This window comes from Phyllobates terribilis, unplaced genomic scaffold, assembly GCF_046119375.1.
Source record: "Phyllobates terribilis strain yellow unplaced genomic scaffold, ASM4611937v1 Scaffold_5__5_contigs__length_657084704, whole genome shotgun sequence".
Taxonomy (NCBI): domain Eukaryota; kingdom Metazoa; phylum Chordata; class Amphibia; order Anura; family Dendrobatidae; genus Phyllobates; species Phyllobates terribilis.
Genome location: NW_027362765.1, coordinates 656,235,362 through 656,253,261, shown reverse-complemented (window position 1 = coordinate 656,253,261; position 17,900 = coordinate 656,235,362).

Sequence of the window (17,900 nt, the reverse complement as noted above, 5' to 3'; positions counted from 1 at the left end):
TGGACAATATATTCTGGACCAAAACTGCAGAGATGTCACAATATTTCAGCCCTCTACGACTTTTCGAAAAAAAGTTATTGCAATTTTAAAACGGAATAGTTACAATTGTACCTACTCAGCCGGACGAAGGTTAATGGATATTTTCACAAAAAAAGTGAAATTTTCAAAAAGTCAGAAAATTGTGTAAAAACTACTAAATATCAAGAACTAATCGGGCGAATCACTCTGGAACTGAAATCGTAATGCTCACTGACATTTTCCCCTCTCTGTAAGTATGACAAACGTCGTAAAAATGTCTAAGTCCCCCAAAAAAAATTTTCAACTTTTTTCAATTTTACCCCCATGATATATATATGTTCTACCCACACACATTTGGAACTCTCCTGGGGTTCCCTCACACATACATTTCCCTCAATTAGTGGATATTTTATCAAAGAAGTGAAATTTTCAAAAAGTCAGAAAATTGTCTAAAAATTACTAAATATCAAGAAATCATCTGGCGAATTGATCTGGAACTGAAATTGGAATGCTCACTGACATTTTCCCCACTCTGAAAGCCTGAAAAACGGCGGAAAAATGACTAAGTCCAAAAAAATTTTTTTTAAACTTTTTTCAATTTTACCCGCTTTATATATATATTCAACCCAGACAAATTTGGAACTCTCCTGGGGTACCCTCACACATATTATTCCCTCATTTAATGGATATTTTCACCAAAAAGTGAAATTTTCAAAAAGTCAGAAAATTGGCTAAAAACGTCTAAATATCAATAACTCATCAGGCGAATTGCTCTGGAACTGAAATCGGAATGCTCACTGACATTTTCCCCTCTCTGAAAGTCTGAAAAATGCTGGAAAAATGAATAAGTCCAAAAATTTTTTTTAAACTTTTTTGAATTTTACCCCCTATATATATTTATATATATTCTACCCACACACATTTGGAACTCTCCTTGGGTACCCTCACACATATTTTTCCCTCATTTAGTTGATATTTTACGAAAAAAGTGAAATTTTCAAAAAGTCAGAAAATTGGCTAAAAATGACTAATTATAAAGAACTCATCTGGCAAATTGCTCTGGAACTGAAATCGGAACGCTCACTGACATTTTCCCCTGTCTGGAAGTCTTAAAAATGGCGGAAAAATGACTGAGTGCAAAAAAAAATGTTTTCAACTTTTTTTCAATTTTATCCCCGTGGGATATATATTCTACCCACACACATTTGGAACTCTCCTGGGGTACCCTCACACATGTTATTCGCTCATTTAATGGATATTTTCACCAAAAAGTGAAATTTTCAAAAAGTCAGAAAATTGCCTGAAAATGACTTAATATCAAGAACTCATCAGGCCAATGGCTCTGGAACTGAAATCGGAATGCTCAGTGACATTTTCCCCTCTCTGAAAGTCTGACAAACGCCGGAAAAATGTCTAAGTCCCCCCCAAAAAATGTTCTAAAAATGACTAAATATCAAGAAATCATCTGGTGAATTGATCTGGAACTGAAATCGGAACGCTCACTGACATTTTCCCCTGTCTGTAAGTATGACAAACGCTGGAAAAATGACTAAGTCCAAAAAAATCTTTTTTCAACTTTTTTCAATTTTACCCCCGTTATATATATATTCTACCAACACACATTTGGAACTCTCCTGGGGTACCCTCATACATATTATTCGCTCATTTAATGGATATTTTCACCAAAAAGTGAAATATTCAAAAAGTCAGAAAATTGTCTGAAAACGATTTAATATCAAGGTCTCAACGGGTGAATCGCTGTGGAACTGAAATCGGAGTGCTCACTGACATATTCCCCTCTCTGAAAGTCTGACAAACGCCGGAAAAATGACTAAGTCCAAAAATTTTTTTTTTTTTTTCAATTTTACCCTCGTTATATATATATATATATTCTACCCACACACATTTGGAACTCTCCTGGGGTACCCTCACACATATTATTCCCTCATTTAATGGATATTTTCACCAAACAGTGAAATTTTCAAAATGTCAGAAAATTGGCTGAAAACGAATAAATATCAAAGACTCATCGGGCGAATCGCTCTGGAACTGAAATCGGAGTGCTCACTGACATTTTCCCATCTCCGAAAGTCGGAAAAATTACGGAAAAATGACTAAGTCCCAAAAAATTTTTTATCAACTTTTTTCAACTTTACCCCCGTTATATATATATATTCTACCCACACACATTTGGAACTCTCCTAGGGTACCCTCACACATATTTTTCCCTTATTAAGTGAATATTTTCACCAAAAAGTGAAATTTTCAAAAAGTCATAAAATTGGCTGAACAAGACTAAATATAAAGCACTCATCGGGTAAATCGTTCTGGAACTGAAATCGTTACGCTCACTGATATTTTCCTTTGTCTGAAAGTCTGACAAATGCCGGAAAAATGACTAAGTCCAAAAAAATTTTTTTCCAACGTTTTTCAATTTTACCCCCGTGGGATATATATTCTACCCACACACATTTGGAACTCTCCTGGGGTACCCTCACACATACTTTTCCCTCATTTAATGGATATTTTCACCAAAAAGTGAAATTTTCAAAAAGTCAGAAAATTGGCTGAAAACGATTTAATATCAAGGTCTCAACGGACGAATCGATCTGGAACTGAAATCGGAAAGCTCACTGACATTTTCCCCTCTCTGAAAGTCTGAAAAATGACTAAGTCCAAAAAAATTATTTTACAACGTTTTTCAATTTTACCCCCGTGGGATATATATTCTACCCACACACATTTGGAACTCTCCTGGGGTACCATCACACATATTATTCCCTCATTTCATGGATATTTTCACCAAAAAGTAAAATTTTCAAAAAGTCAGAAAATTGGATGAAAACGACTTAATATCAAGGACTCATCGGGCGAATCACTCTGGAACTGAAATCGTAATGTTCACTGACATTTTCCCCTCTCTGTAAGTATGACAAACGTCGTAAAAATGTCTAAGTCCCCCCAAAAAAATTTTCAACTTTTTTCAATTTTACCCCCATGATATATATATATATTCTACCCACACACATTTGGAACTCTCCTGGGGTTCCCTCACACATACTTTTCCCTCATTTAGTGGATATTTTACCAAAAAAGTGAAATTTTCAAAAAGTCAGAAAATTGGCTAAAAATGACTAAATAGCAAGGACTCTTCGGACGAATCGCTCTGGAACTGAAATCGGAATGCTCACAGACATTTTCCCCTCTCTGAAAGTCTGACAAACGCCCGGAAAAAAAATGTTTTCAACTTTTTTCAATTTTACCCCGTTATATATTTATTCTACCCACACACATTTGGAACTCTCCTGGTGTTATGATCTGCTACAAGCACTAAGGAAAGACAGGAGATCTGTCCCTACAATAGAACTAAACTGGATCCCTACGATGTAATGGGGAACCTGATCCTGCGATCAGACCCGCTAAAGTCCTCGGCTAGTCTGTACGAAGACCTATAGATGCAAGGGAGGGATCCCTACAAGAACTAGGGACTGGGATAAAGTTGGACACCTCCTAGCAGAAATTGTAGCAGTCAAAGACAAACACACAACAAAGAACATAGAGGTCCGAAGACCTAGCAAAACTAACAGAGAACGGTAACAGAGCACCAAGCTAACTCAAGAGTAGTAAATACAATGAAGTCCAGCAAGGCCAGGAGGGCGGAGCCGGATTAAATAGGCAAAAATGGTAATGTGACGAGCAAACTAGAAAAAACCTAACAGGAGAGTTCTAACAGTACCCCCTCTTCTAAGAGGATCCTCCGGATCCCCTAGGACCGGGCTTATCAGGAAACCTCCTGTGAAACGCTCTGACAAGTCTGGAAGCAGAAACATCATCCACCCTCACCCATGAGTTATCCTCGGGTCCGAAACCCCTCCAAGCGACGAGATACTGCAAACTCCCTCTATACCGTCTAGAATTTAGGATGTGGGAAATTTCATATTCCCCGTCCTCCACCACCAGAGGAACAGTGGCAGAGGCGTCACCAACCGACACATCAGCTTTTTTCAACAGAGAAACATGAAACACCGGAATAATCTTCCAGGAGGTAGGAACCTCCAACCTAACAGCAGATTGGTTAACTATCTGAAGCACCTTAAAGGGCCCTACGAACTTGGGACCCAATTTTTTCGAAGGAATCCTCAATCGCAGATTCTTAGAGGACAACCAAACCATGTCATCAATAGCAAACGAAGCCTCTTGCCGTTTTCCATCAAAGTACCTCTTAGATTTTTTGTTAGCCTCCTGTAGATTATCACGCACATCCGTCCAAACTCTCTCCAAATCACCGGAAAAACTCTCCTCCTCAGGCACAGGCGATACCAATTTGGAGAATGACCCAAAAGACGGATGTCTCCCAGTACAACAAAAAAAAGGCGAACACCCAGCAGAAGAGGATGTATGGTTGTTAAGAGCAAATTCAGCAAGTGGCAGAAACTCAGACCACCCCTCTTGATTGTCTGCCACAAAGCAACGCAAGAACTGCTCAACATCCTGGTTCTTTCTTTCTGTCTGGCCATTAGACTAAGGATGATATCCGGATGAAAACGAAAAATGAACTCCCAACCTGTCACAAAAGGCACGCCAAAAACGAGCCACGAACTGAGGTCCCCTATCAGAAACAATGTCAGTAGGAACGCCATGTAGTCTGACAATTTCCTTGACAAAGGCCTTAGCGAGTGTCTTCGCGCAAGGCAGTTTGATGAAGGGAACCAAGTGACACATCTTGCTAAAACGGTCCACGACCACCCAGATGACCGTGAAACCTTCAGAGGGGGGAAGGTCAGTAATAAAGTCCATAGCCAGATGTGTCCAAGGTGCACTAGGAACCTCCAGAGGGCAAAGCAACCCCGCAGCAGGAGCATGTGAAGACTTAGATCTTTCACACACAGTACATTAATGCACCCACTTAATTACTTCCTTCTGCCATCCAGGCCACCAAAGACTGCGACCCACAAGTCTCTTGGTCTCAGAAATTCCTGGATGACCTGACAACCGAAACTCATGACACTCAACAAACAAATCTCTCCTAAAGGTCCTAGGCACAAACAACCTCCCATGGGGAGTGTTAGATGGGGCATTCTCCTGTACTTTAAGAATCTCATCTTCCAAAACGGAGTCCAAAGCAGCAATCACAACACCTTCTTGTAAAATGCTCTCCTCCTCCTCCTCAGCACTGACCATGGGAGAAAAGCTGCAAGACAAAGCATCCGCTTTAACATTCTTGGTACCCGGGATGTAAGTAACGGAAAAATTAAACCGCGAGAAAAAAAGTGCCCACCTAGTCTGACGGGCATTCAAGCGCTTCGCAGCATCAAGATAGACGGATTTTGGTAAGAACTTACCTGTAAAATCCTTTTCAGCGAAGGAAGGAAGGGAGACACAGATTCTCTACTTCGTGGGTAGGCGGAGCCCCATAGGATAGTCACCTCAGATTGGAAAATGACGACCGGCCCCTCCAGTATATAGGCTGCTCCTACTCCCATGTTCATCAGTCCATACACAAGCTAAGGAAGAGCAGACCAACCAGCAGAACAACATATCCCATTCTGAAATTTCAGAAATGAGAGAAAACAGGTTATGTAATAGAAACACACAGTCTTAGGCATACCCCATTGGACCTGACAACTGTGTAGAGCTGGCGAAACTGGAAGGAGAGCCGTAGAGCGCTAAACCCAGTCCAGAAGATCGACATCAGGAAGGAAACGCGCTGCATCTAGAAACACAACAACACACTTCTGCCCTGGGAGGGTGCTGTGTCTCCCTTCCTTCCTTCGCTGAAAAGGATTTTACAAGTAAGTTCTTACCAAAATCCGTCTTTCAGCAGCAGAAGGGAAGGAAGGGAGACACAGATTCTCTACTACGTGGGACGTCCTAAAGCAGTACCTACTTAAGGGTGGGAAATAGAGGCAGAAGCTTCCATACCCCAAAACTTAGGCAAGAGTGCAAACCGCGCTAAATAATGGAAAACTAAATGAAGGGATAACTTAAATTACCGCCGCCTGCAGGACCCTGCGTCCCAGGGCCGCATCGACTGAAGCACTTACGTCGACCTTATAAAATTTAGTAAAGGTGTGAACGGAGCGCCAGGTGGCCGCTCGGCAGAGCTGCGCTGCCGAGGCCCCCTGACGAAAAGCCCACGATGAGCCAATGGCTCTCGTGGAATGAGCTTTAACTTTAACCGGACAAGGCTCGCCCTTGAGCCGGTACGCTTCCAGGATAGCTGAACGGATCCACCGAGCTATCGTGTCTTTGGAAGCACGTTGACCACGCCGACGACCTGCCGGAATTACAAAAAGAGAGTCCGACTTCCGAAAACCTTGAGTGATCGTAAGATAGAACTTCAATGCCCGCACTAAGTCCAACGAGTGCAAGGCCCGCTCCCTTGGATTCTTAGGTCCTGGACAAAGCGAAGGCAACACAATGTCCTGATTAATGTGGAATTGTGACACTACCTTAGGCAAAAAATCTTCACGAGTACGAAGCACCACGCGATCCGGAAAAAATTCCAGAAAAGGAGGTAAGCAAGAAAGTGCTGCCAATTCCGATACCCTTCTCAAAGAGGTGACTGCCACCAAGAAGGCCACCTTCCAAGAAAGTACTAAAAGTTTAGCAGAATCCATAGGCTCAAAAGGCCTATGCTGAAGGGCTTCCAGGACTAGATTAAGCCGCCATGGAGCCACAACTGCCCTCCGTGGCGGAAACTGACATGCGACTCCGCGAAAAAAAGAACGAACATCCCTGCGAGAGGCAATAGCCTTCCTAAAAAGTGCGGAAAGAGCAGAAGCCTGTCCCTGCACCGTACTTACTGCCAAACCCCTGGCCAGACTAGATTGCAGAAAGGCCAAGAAGTTGGGGATGGAAAAAACCCTCGGGTTTCTTGAGGATCCAGAACACCATGAATAGAAAGACTCCCAAGTTCTGTGATAAATCCTGGACGTAGCTGGACTCCGGGCCGCCCGCAAGGTAGCAATGGCCTCGGGCGAAAAACCGCGACGGGTCAAGATCTCGGTCTCAAGAGCCACGCCGTCAAACGAAGGGACCTCAGGTCTAGTGTTGAGCCACCCCCGTAGTGTTCGAGTTCGGTTCGGTTCGTCAAACACCCGTGTGTTCGCCGAACTGTTCGTCGAACTGTTCGTCGAACACCTTCGAACACCGTTAAAACCAATGGCAGGCAAACAAAAACACATAGAAACACATAGAAAACACCTTCAAAGGTGTCCAAAAGCTGACAAACTGCTCAGAAGACACAACTAACACATGGAAAAGTGACAAGTACATATAGTCATGCGAAAAGAAAAGAGGTGGAGGAGTAAAAGGAGGGGGAGACACAGATATAGGCATGTCATGCCCTTCTAAAATCCAAAAAGTGAGAAGCCGACACGTTCAGTCCGCTCCTGCCCGTGCCACCTCCGCGTCGCCTGGTTTGTGCCAGAGCCGCGGTGAACCCTGACGGCCAGCCCCCCTCTCCCAATACTGGTGCCTGTCCGCTGGTGGGTCGAGCGAGCCCCCCTGTGGTGGAGGCAGCTCTAAGCTTTTTAATTTAATTTGTCTCTCTAATTTGAATGAATACACTTTAAATCCATTTACAAGGATCTATTGGAGGGCAAGTCTCATGCCAGCAGCCGCGTAATTCCAGCTCCAGTAGCGTCCACTAAAGCTGCTGCAGTTAAAAAGCTTTTATAAGGATCGAGCTCGGCTGTCCACCGCAAGGCATCCTACTGCCAGTCCCAGCCCCTATGCCTTGGGGTGCCTCCTGATGCTCTTCACTGAGTATCCCGTGGTCCCGAAGCATTTCCTTTGAAAAAATTAAGTGTCCAAACTACAGGTGGTGTAGCTTGGTTAACAGCCGGGATAATCCGCTGACTAGCAGACACTGCTACTAGGCACAAAGTATTTCCTGGGCTAGATGCAGTTAAAAATTTGTAATTAGATACTCTCGTTGGATGCTGAGAAAGCATTCCATAGAGTCTCCTGGCACGCCATATATGATTCTCTTAAAAAGCTTGGGGTAGGGGTCTAGGGGACCCTTTTATAGCCAAAATCACGGCCCTGTATCGCAATATGTCACCTAGGCTGAAGATAAATGGAACTGTAGCACCCTGAGGGCTCGGTTGCTACAGAGGTATTGCACCTCACCCAGAGGTGTGATATCTCACTCTCAGGTAAGGATGTAGTGTGGATCAGGACCCGACACCTGCATGCATTACACCACATTGCCGTGGGGCAGGGCGACCAATATGCCCCTGAGATGGGCACGACAGTCCCTGTCCCTGGCTGGAGTGGGGGGAGGGAACACTGAGGAAGGGGAACCCTGTAGTGCAGGAGCAGGGAGGAAGCAGTTCCTGGGTGCATTGAGAAGGGAGTATAAAAGGTGGGCACCATCTTAGTTCAGTGCAGAGAAGTCTGAGCAGAAGTGGCAGGGAGCAGGGGCTCTGCATGAGCTCTGCTCCGGAGGCGGGCCTAGTAACAGAGGCCCAGGCCTGGAAGAGGGAGAAGGAAGGAAGAGGAGCGGAGAAGGCTCCAGGAATGAGGAACGAAGGGATCTCAGGGGTGCGGACGGGCGAGTCGCCACCGCACGCCCGAATCCACCTGCGTGGAGGGGTCAGGCCAAAGGGGGAGACCGGTCCCCGAAACTAGTGGAGGCAGGAAACGACCCTCAGCTAGAAACAGGAGGCTGTGACATTTTATGTGGCGCAGCCCCTCGCTACACCCGCTAGGAAGGCACCACATAGGGTCAGGGAAACTGGCGCCAAGTTTACCAAGAGGAGGCCGGAGGCAGCCGGACAGAAGGGTTGGTAAGAAAGGCCAGACAAAGGACACACAAAGGGGGTCCTGTGAAGCACTCCAAAGTTATCTGGGAGTTGTCTGAGCCCCTCACCTGGTGAGCACAGTACGACGTGGGCAGCCGTTACCTGCAGACGTGGTCTGGATAATAAGAACTGTGAGTAAAGGCCCTGGACTGCATCACTGACTCCGTGTCATTACTGCTGCTGCCCTGCACCATCACCCCCATCCTCCGCATACACTGCCCTGAGGCTATACTCCTCCCGTGGGGAGTTATGCTACGCTCTGCTGCACCCACAACACCAGCCTCAGCGGTCTGCCCTGGAGCGGCGGTTCACTCTGACCGCAATCCACGGGTGGCGTAGTCGGACATTTAAACATCAAAACCACATAAATAGTTCCGCCACTGGTTTGACCGCCCTGAGCCACGGAACCGGGTTGCCGCCACGGAGACTACAACCACCAGCATCCACCAAAAAGGGTCCGGCTCCGGGTGTCCCAAGGCCCAGGGGGCGCGTCAGAACATTTTCATCACCTTTCACAATCACCAATGGGACAAGGCAGGGATGTTCTCTGTCCCCTCTCTTAAACATCCTAGTGACGGAGCACCTGCTCTCATCAATTCGCCATAACCCCAATATTAGGTGGATTGAGGTGGGAGGCACCGAGTACAAGTGCTCTCTATTTGCTGATGATGTCCTAGTATATATCACTCAATCACATATATCCATCCATGCTGTTATGGCTGAAATAGATCACTTTGTTACATGGTCAAATTTTAAAATCAATGCAGCGAAGTCTGAGGCCCTCGATGTCTCCCTCCCAAAATCCATATAGGATTCCATCCAGTCCAACTTTCCCTTTGCCTGGCCCTCACAGGGTATCAAATACTTAGGAATTCCTATTCATAGAGACCTCTCCCATCTATGTTATCTTAATTTTGGGCCCTTTATTGAACAACTCCATACAGACCACGGTTGGCAAGTTAGAACTGTAAGATTCACTACGTGAACCACTGGTGTTTTGTGGAAAAGCACATGTACACTGTGTTCCAAATTATTATGCAAAAAGTGTTTAGGAGTGATAAGGGAAGAATTTGTTTGTTTGTCAGTTAAACTCATTGATGGTGATGTGTGTCAGGGCTCTTTATATCACTGTAAGCAATTGCAGACACCTGTGCTAATTAGTTTGGCAGGTGTGTCCAATGAAAGGCAAGACTACTTAAGAAGGCTGTCTCACATTATTAAGCAGCCTACATTTTCTGCCAAAATGGGAAAGAAAAAGGATGTGTCGGCTGCTGAGAAGCAACAAATTGTGGAGTGTTTAGGTCAAGGCATGACTACAATCAACATTGTGCGATGATCAGGATGAAGTGTCTTGGCAATCAAGAAGTATGTAGCTGATTCACAGTACACACGTGTGCGTGCTGATAAGGGCAAATTGAGGACTCTTTCCTACAGGCAATTACGTCAGGTTGAAAGAGCAGCGGCAAAAAAGCCTTGTCATAGCAGCAGACAAGTTTTTGAAGCTGCTTGTGCCTCCAACGTCCCCCGAACAACAAGATGCAGGGTCCTTCAGAGGTTTGCAGCTGTGCATACGCCATCCTGTCGACCTCCTCTATCCACTTCACACAAGCAGAAACGCCTCCAGTGGGCCAAACATTACATGAAGACTGATTTCAAAACTGTTTTGTTCACGGATGAGTGCCGTGCAGCGCTCGATGGTCCAGATGGATGGAGTGGAGGATGGCTGGTTGATGGACACCCCACGCAAACACGGCTACAGCGCCAACAAGGAGGAGGTGGAGTAATGTTTTGGGCTGGAATCATGGGGAGAGAGATTGTCGGCCCCATTAGGATCCCTGAAGGCGCTAAAGATGAACTCCATAATGTATGTGGATTTTCTCAAACAGCACTTCCTGCCATGGTTCAAGAAGAAGAACCGTGTATTTCACAGCAAGATCATTTTTTTGCATGATAATGCACCATCTCATGCTGCACATAAAACATCTGCATCTCTGGCTGATATGGGCATAAAAGGGGACAAACTTATGGTGTGACCCCCATGCTCCCATGACCTCTACCCCATTCAGAACCTTTGGAGCATCATTAAAAGGAGTGTCTATGATGGCGGGAGGCAGTTCACATCTAAGCAACAGCTCTGGGAGGGTATTCTGTCCTCATGCAAAACAATTGAAGCAGAAACCATCCAAAACCTGACAAATTCAATGGACGAGAGAGTTCAGAAGCTCCTTTCGAACAAGGGGTCCTATGTGAAAATGTAACATCACCTAGAATAAAGTTTTGAGTTGAAAACTGTTTGATTTCAGTTTCTAACAACCTGCTAATGCTTATAATTTCAAAAATGACCATTTTTTTGGTCTTTATTAAAATGAAAAGGTTGATTGAAAAGTTTGGGGATCTAAGAGTGTGGCAACCCAGTAGTCATGATAACTTCAAATTCTGACAATATGAGGGTCATGCTGCAGGTAGTGCAGCAAGAAGACACTTATGTGTCTTGCGCATCTCAGAGCCCCAAAATTATTTTCCGGGCTACATGCAGCTAAAAATTATTATTAATTTTAAATCTGGTGAAGCTTTAGTATAGATGGCCTAATAGGATCAGTGCTGCACACTGCTACAAAGCCCAAATTATTTTCCAGTCAAGATACAGATAAACATGATTAGTAATTTTAAATCTGGTGGAGCTTATTATAGATGGCCTAATAGAATCAGTGCTGCACACTGCTACAAAGCCCAAATTATTTTCCAGCCAAGATACAGATAAACATGATTAGTAATTTGAAAGCTTAAAACGGTTGGTAGGGTGATTTTAACCAATCATCAAGCTTTTACTCTCCCCAGGATGACACAGGGGTAGAAAAGTCGTTTCGGATCCATGATTGTTCATCTTTATGAACGTGAGTCTGTCTACATTATCAGTGGAGAGCCGCGTGCGCTTATCTGTCAGCACACCACCAGCAGCTCTGAACACACGTTCAGACAGAATGCTGGCTGCGGGGCATGACAAGATCTCCAAGGCGTAAGTGGCTAGCTCCGGCCATTTATCCAGATTGGAAGCCCAAAAAGAGCAAGGGTCCAGTGACACAGTCGTGGCTTCAATGTTTACTTGGAGATACTCCTGTACCATCGTCTCTAGGCGTTGACTATGTGTCAGACTTTTTGTCTCCTGTGGCCTTGCAAAGGATGGGCTAAAAAAGTGGTGAAATGATTCCGCAAAATTGATGTTACCAGCAGATACTGTGGTTCTGTTACGGTTTGAGTGCTGAACACTTGACGGTCCCACGGTTGGCAAGTTGGAACTGTGAGATTCACTACGTGCACCACTGGTATTTTGTGGAAAAGCACATGTAAGTTTCTGCAACAGTCTCTGCTGATACTCCTGCATACGTGCATCCCTTTCTATGGCAGGAATAATTTCTGCAAATTTACTTTTGTACCGGGGATCTAACAGTGTGGCAACCCAGTAGTCAGGATTATTTCTAATTCTCACAATTCGAGGGTCATGTTGCAGGTAGTGCAGCAAGAAGGCACTCATGTGTGTTGCGCATCCAGGAGCACCAAGTCCCTGTTGTGTTGGTGGCGAAGTAACAATCATGCTTCCTTCCTCTGTCCTCTCCCCCCAACCTCGCACAACAGAAATGTGATCAAGGTCTCCCTCATCTGATGAGTCTTCCATCAGTTCGTCCTCCACTTCTTCCTGGGCTCCTGCACCTTCCTCACTAGTTTGGCTGCTACCATGCGCCCTGGTAAAACCATCTCCCCCACCCTCACATGCCTGCCGCCTTGGTGCTGCCGACCATCTGGACCTTGCAGATGTTAGCCCTTCCGCATACAACTCCTCCTCCTCTACTTCCTCCACCTCCTCTTGTGCCACCACCTGACTCCGAATTCTGTTTAACATGTGCTCCAGCATGTAAATCACCGGAATAGTCATGCTGATAATGGCATCGTCAGCACTAAACATCTTCGTCGCCATTTCAAAACTGTGCAGAAGGGTGCATAGGTCCCTGATCTGAGACCACTCCTCCAGCGTGATTTGCCCCACCTCTGGATCTCGTTGGCCCAGGCTATACGTCAGAACGTATTGCACCAGGGCTTGTCGGTGCTGCCACAGTCGCTCCAACATGTGCAGAGTTGAATTCCACCGGGTAGGCACATCGCATTTTAGTCGGTGAAGTGGCAGGCCCAACGACTTCTGTAGAGATGTAAGTCGCTGAGCTGCGGGATGCGAACGGCGAAAGTGAGCACACAGCGACCGTGCCCTCTGCAGAAGGCCATCTAGTCTGGGATAGTGGGCTAAAAATTGCTGGACAACCAGGTTCAACACGTGAGCCATACAAGGCACGTGTGTGACATTGCCCCGGCGAAGGGCCGCACCCAGGTTTGCAGCATTGTCGCACACGGCCTTCCCTGGTTTCAGGTCCAGTGGAGACAACCATTCATGAAATTGGTTCTCCAGAGCTGACCACAACTCCTCAGCTGTGTGACTCACATTTCCCAGACATTTCAATGTAAAAACCGCCTGATGACGTTGAGCCCTACTGCCAGCATAGTAAGGAGGTGTGCAGGATCCCTTCTGTGCAGTTAGAAAGCTTGTGGCATGACCAGACAGGCTTTGGGTGCAGGTGGAAGACCGAGAGGAGGTTGAGGAGGCAGAAGCAGTGGAGGGACTTTGACCTAAAGAGGATTGACGCACAACTCGTGGGGACGGCAAGACTTGGACAGCAGCCCCTTGTCCTGCTGTCACCATAGTTACCCAGTGCCCAGTCAGCGACATGTAACGCCCCTGTCCATGCCTACTCGTCCAAGTGTCTGTGGTGAAATGCACCCTGTCACACACAGAGTTTCTCAAAGAAGCGGTGATGTTGTGTGCGACATGCTGGTGGAGCGCAGGCACACCTTTCTTTGAGAAGTAGTGCCGACTGGGCATCTGGTACTGGGGCACTGCGACGGACATAAGGTCTCGAAAATCCTCTGTGTCCACCAGGCGGAAAGGCAGCATTTCTGTAGCCAAGAACTTGCAGATGGTGAAATTCAACCTCTTAGCCATGAGAAAGCTAGGAGGAAATGGTCTTTTACTTGTCCACATCTGAGGGACCGAGGGCTGGCTATTGTGCTTAGACGGGGTTGATAAGGGTGTCCCCGGCAAACTGCCGGTCTGTGAGGAAGATGTAGGCGGACATGTTAGGTTGCCTTGATCCAAAGGTGGTGCTATCGATGTCGGACAGCGCTCAACACCAGCTGGTGTTACCACCTCCAAAGAAAATGATGACCTGCCAATCACGCTGGCTGTTGCGGGTAAAGAGGTGGCAGGTCTGCGCCCCAAAACAGGTGTGACTGCTGTCCCCCCAGTCACAGAGGATGAAGAGGCCGCGGATGCACAAGATATGGCAGACGGTGGTTGGCCCGGCTGGCTAGGCCGCATTGTAGCACACTGAGCTTCCCACTGCAACTTATGCTTCATGTCCATGTGCCGGTTCATGCATGAAGTACTCAAACTATGTATTTTTTGGCCTCTACTTAGCTTTTGCTGACAAATGTTACAGATAACACGAGTTGGGTCATCTTTATCGATCTGAAAAAATGCCCAGGCTATGCAAGGCTTAGCACCCATGCGACCTGAAGAGCCACCACGACTTGTGGTGAGAGGCAGAGTTGTGTTTGAGGATGCAGTTGTTGACATGCTTCCAGTACTACGTCTCTGTCCAGGAAGGCACAACCTGACCTCGTCGTCACTAGCATCTTCCTCCACCTCCTCTGCTGACCTCATCTCTTGGCTGACTGTGGGTTGACAGTAAGTGGGATCTCCAACCTCATCATCATCACCCTGTGCGTTATCACACCCGTCGTCCTCAGAGCCAACCTGTTCCTGCCCTGACAAAAAACTAAAGTTGTCGCTCCAATCAGGTATTTGAGTCTTATCATCGTCTTCCTCATTGTCTCCACCAACAGGAGTTACAGTTTGGGAATGAGGGTCTACATTATGGTCAGAACCTTCTGCGTCTGGTCCTGGATCCGACTCATAAAGATTCTGGGCATCAGTGCAGATCATTTCCTCGTCTGGATTCACAGAAGCGCTGGAGTCGACCTCTGATTCCCAGGCTATAGTATGAGTAAACAGCTCTGCAGACTCAACCATCTGTTCTACCTCATACTCAGACGGGCAGCTGGAGATTTGGGAGCTGTGAGGAAGCAAGTGCGATTGGGGTGACACCTTTGAGGACTGGAGTATTTGTGATGTTGAAGTTGATGTGGAGGAGAGCCCACTTAAAGGAGCACTTGATATCCGTTGAAGCACCTGCTGTTTTTGTGCCTCATCTGGAATTTGTAGCGATTGGCGTGGCCGTAAGAAAGGGATCTTATCACATTGTCCGCTAAAAGAAGTAGACATTTTAGTTTGGCTGGAAGATGGTCTTTCTTCTGCAGATGTTACTGTTGCTTTAACACCTACCCCACGGACACAACCTTTTTTCCCCTTCCCAACACGCCTATTCCCCTTTCCACCAGCAGCAGGCCTTTTTCCACTCATTTTGGTGGTTAACTAATTCACAACTCTGGAGTTGTTTGCACAAAAAAACAATGGATGGGAACCGAGCAGAGCTGAGTGGCCAAACTATTGGCTGGGTTAGATGCAGAAAAAAATTATATTCAATTTGCAACCGGATGGAGGTCAGTATAGATGGACTAATAGAGAAAGTCCCACACACTGCTAGAAGGCCAAATATTTTTTCAGAGCTAGATGCAGATAAAAATTATTTTTAATTTGCAACCTGATGGAGGTCAGTATAGATGGACTAATAGAGAAAGTCCCACACACTGCTAGAAGGCCAAATATTTTTTCAGAGCTAGATGCAGATAAAAATTATTTTTAATTTGCAACCTGATGGAGGTCAGTATAGATGGACTAATAGAGAAAGTCCCACACACTGCTAGAAGGCCAAATATTTTTTCAGAGGTAGATGCAGAAAAAAATATATTCAGTTTGCAACCTGATGGAGGTCTGTATAGATGGATTAATAGAACAAGTCCCACACACAGCTAGAAGCCCAATATTTTTTCAGAGGTAGATGCAGAAAAAAATATATTCAGTTTGCAACCGGATGGAGGTCAGTATAGATGGACTAATAGAGAAAGTCCCACACACTGCTAGAAGGCCAAATATTTTTTCAGAGCTAGATGCAGATAAAAATTATTTTTAATTTGCAACCTGATGGAGGTCAGTATAGATGGACTAATAGAGAAAGTCCCACACACTGCTAGAAGGCCAAATATTTTTTCAGAGCTAGATGCAGATAAAAATTATTTTTAATTTGCAACCTGATGGAGGTCAGTATAGATGGACTAATAGAGAAAGTCCCACACACTGCTAGAAGGCCAAATATTTTTTCAGAGGTAGATGCAGAAAAAAATATATTCAGTTTGCAACCTGATGGAGGTCTGTATAGATGGATTAATAGAACAAGTCCCACACACAGCTAGAAGCCCAATATTTTTTCAGAGGTAGATGCAGAAAAAAATATATTCAGTTTGCAACCTGATGGAGGTCTGTATAGATGGACTAATACAACAAGTCCCACACACAGCTAGAAGCCCAATATTTTTTCAGAGGTAGATGCAGAAAAAAATATATTCAGTTTGCAACCTGATGGAGGTCTGTATAGATGGATTAATAGAACAAGTCCCACACACAGCTAGAAGCCCAATATTTTTTCAGAGGTAGATGCAGAAAAAAATATATTCAGTTTGCAACCTGATGGAGGTCAGTATACATGGACTAATACAACAAGTCCCACACACAGCTAGAAGCCCAATATTTTTTCAGAGGTAGATGCAGAAAAAAATATATTCAGTTTGCAACCTGATGGAGGTCTGTATAGATGGATTAATAGAACAAGTCCCACACACAGCTAGAAGCCCAATATTTTTTCAGAGGTAGATGCAGAAAAAAATATATTCAGTTTGCAACCTGATGGAGGTCAGTATAGATGGACTACTACAACAAGTCCCACACACAGCTAGAAGCCCAATATTTTTTCAGAGGTAGATGCAGAAAAAAATATATTCAGTTTGCAACCTGATGGAGGTCAGTATAGATGGACTAATACAACAAGTCCCACACACAGCTAGAAGCACAATATTTTTTCAGAGGTAGATGCAGAAAAAAATATATTCAGTTTGCAACCTGATGGAGGTCTGTATAGATGGATTAATAGAACAAGACCCACACACAGCTAGAAGCCCAATATTTTTTCAGAGGTAGATGCAGAAAAAAATATATTCAGTTTGCAACCTGATGGAGGTCTGTATAGATGGATTAATAGAACAAGTCCCACACACAGCTAGAAGCCCAATATTTTTTCAGAGGTAGATGAAGAAAAAAATATATGCAGTTTGCAACCTGATGGAGGTCAGTATAGATGGACTAATACAACAAGTCCCACACACAGCTAGAAGCCCAATATTTTTTCAGCGCTAGATGCAGAAAAAAATTATATTCAATTTGCAACCTGATGGAGGTCAGTATAGATGGACTAATAGAATGATGCTATGCCCAAAAGATTTTACTTCACTAGGTGCAGTAAAAAAATTGGTATTCTATACACAGGTGGTATATCTTGCAACACAGATAGGCTACTCCACTGACTAACACACTCTGCAATAGGCCAAAAAGGATTAGCTTTGCTAGATTCAGCCAAATGCTGTGAAAAAAACTTGCACAGCACTGGCACAGACCTGCCTGGCAAAAACTGATAGGAACTGATGTAACCTAGTCCTGAAAAGGACTCCAATTACAATTAGTCTTTACTCCCACAATCTATCTATTTAAGAGCACAGACCTGCCTGATAAAAGTCGTAGGAAATGCTGTAACCTAGTCCTTAAAAGGACTGCAATCACAACTATTCCCTACTCCCAAGCTATCTGTAGATTTGTGCGAAAATTGGCTTGAAATTAACAAGGTATAGCGCACACAGCAACAGTGGTGCCGTCTAACACGCAGCTGCAGCAGTGAGAAAATGGTGGCGACGGGGAAAATGGCTTGGTCTTATAGGGCAAGGACATGTGACATACACTGC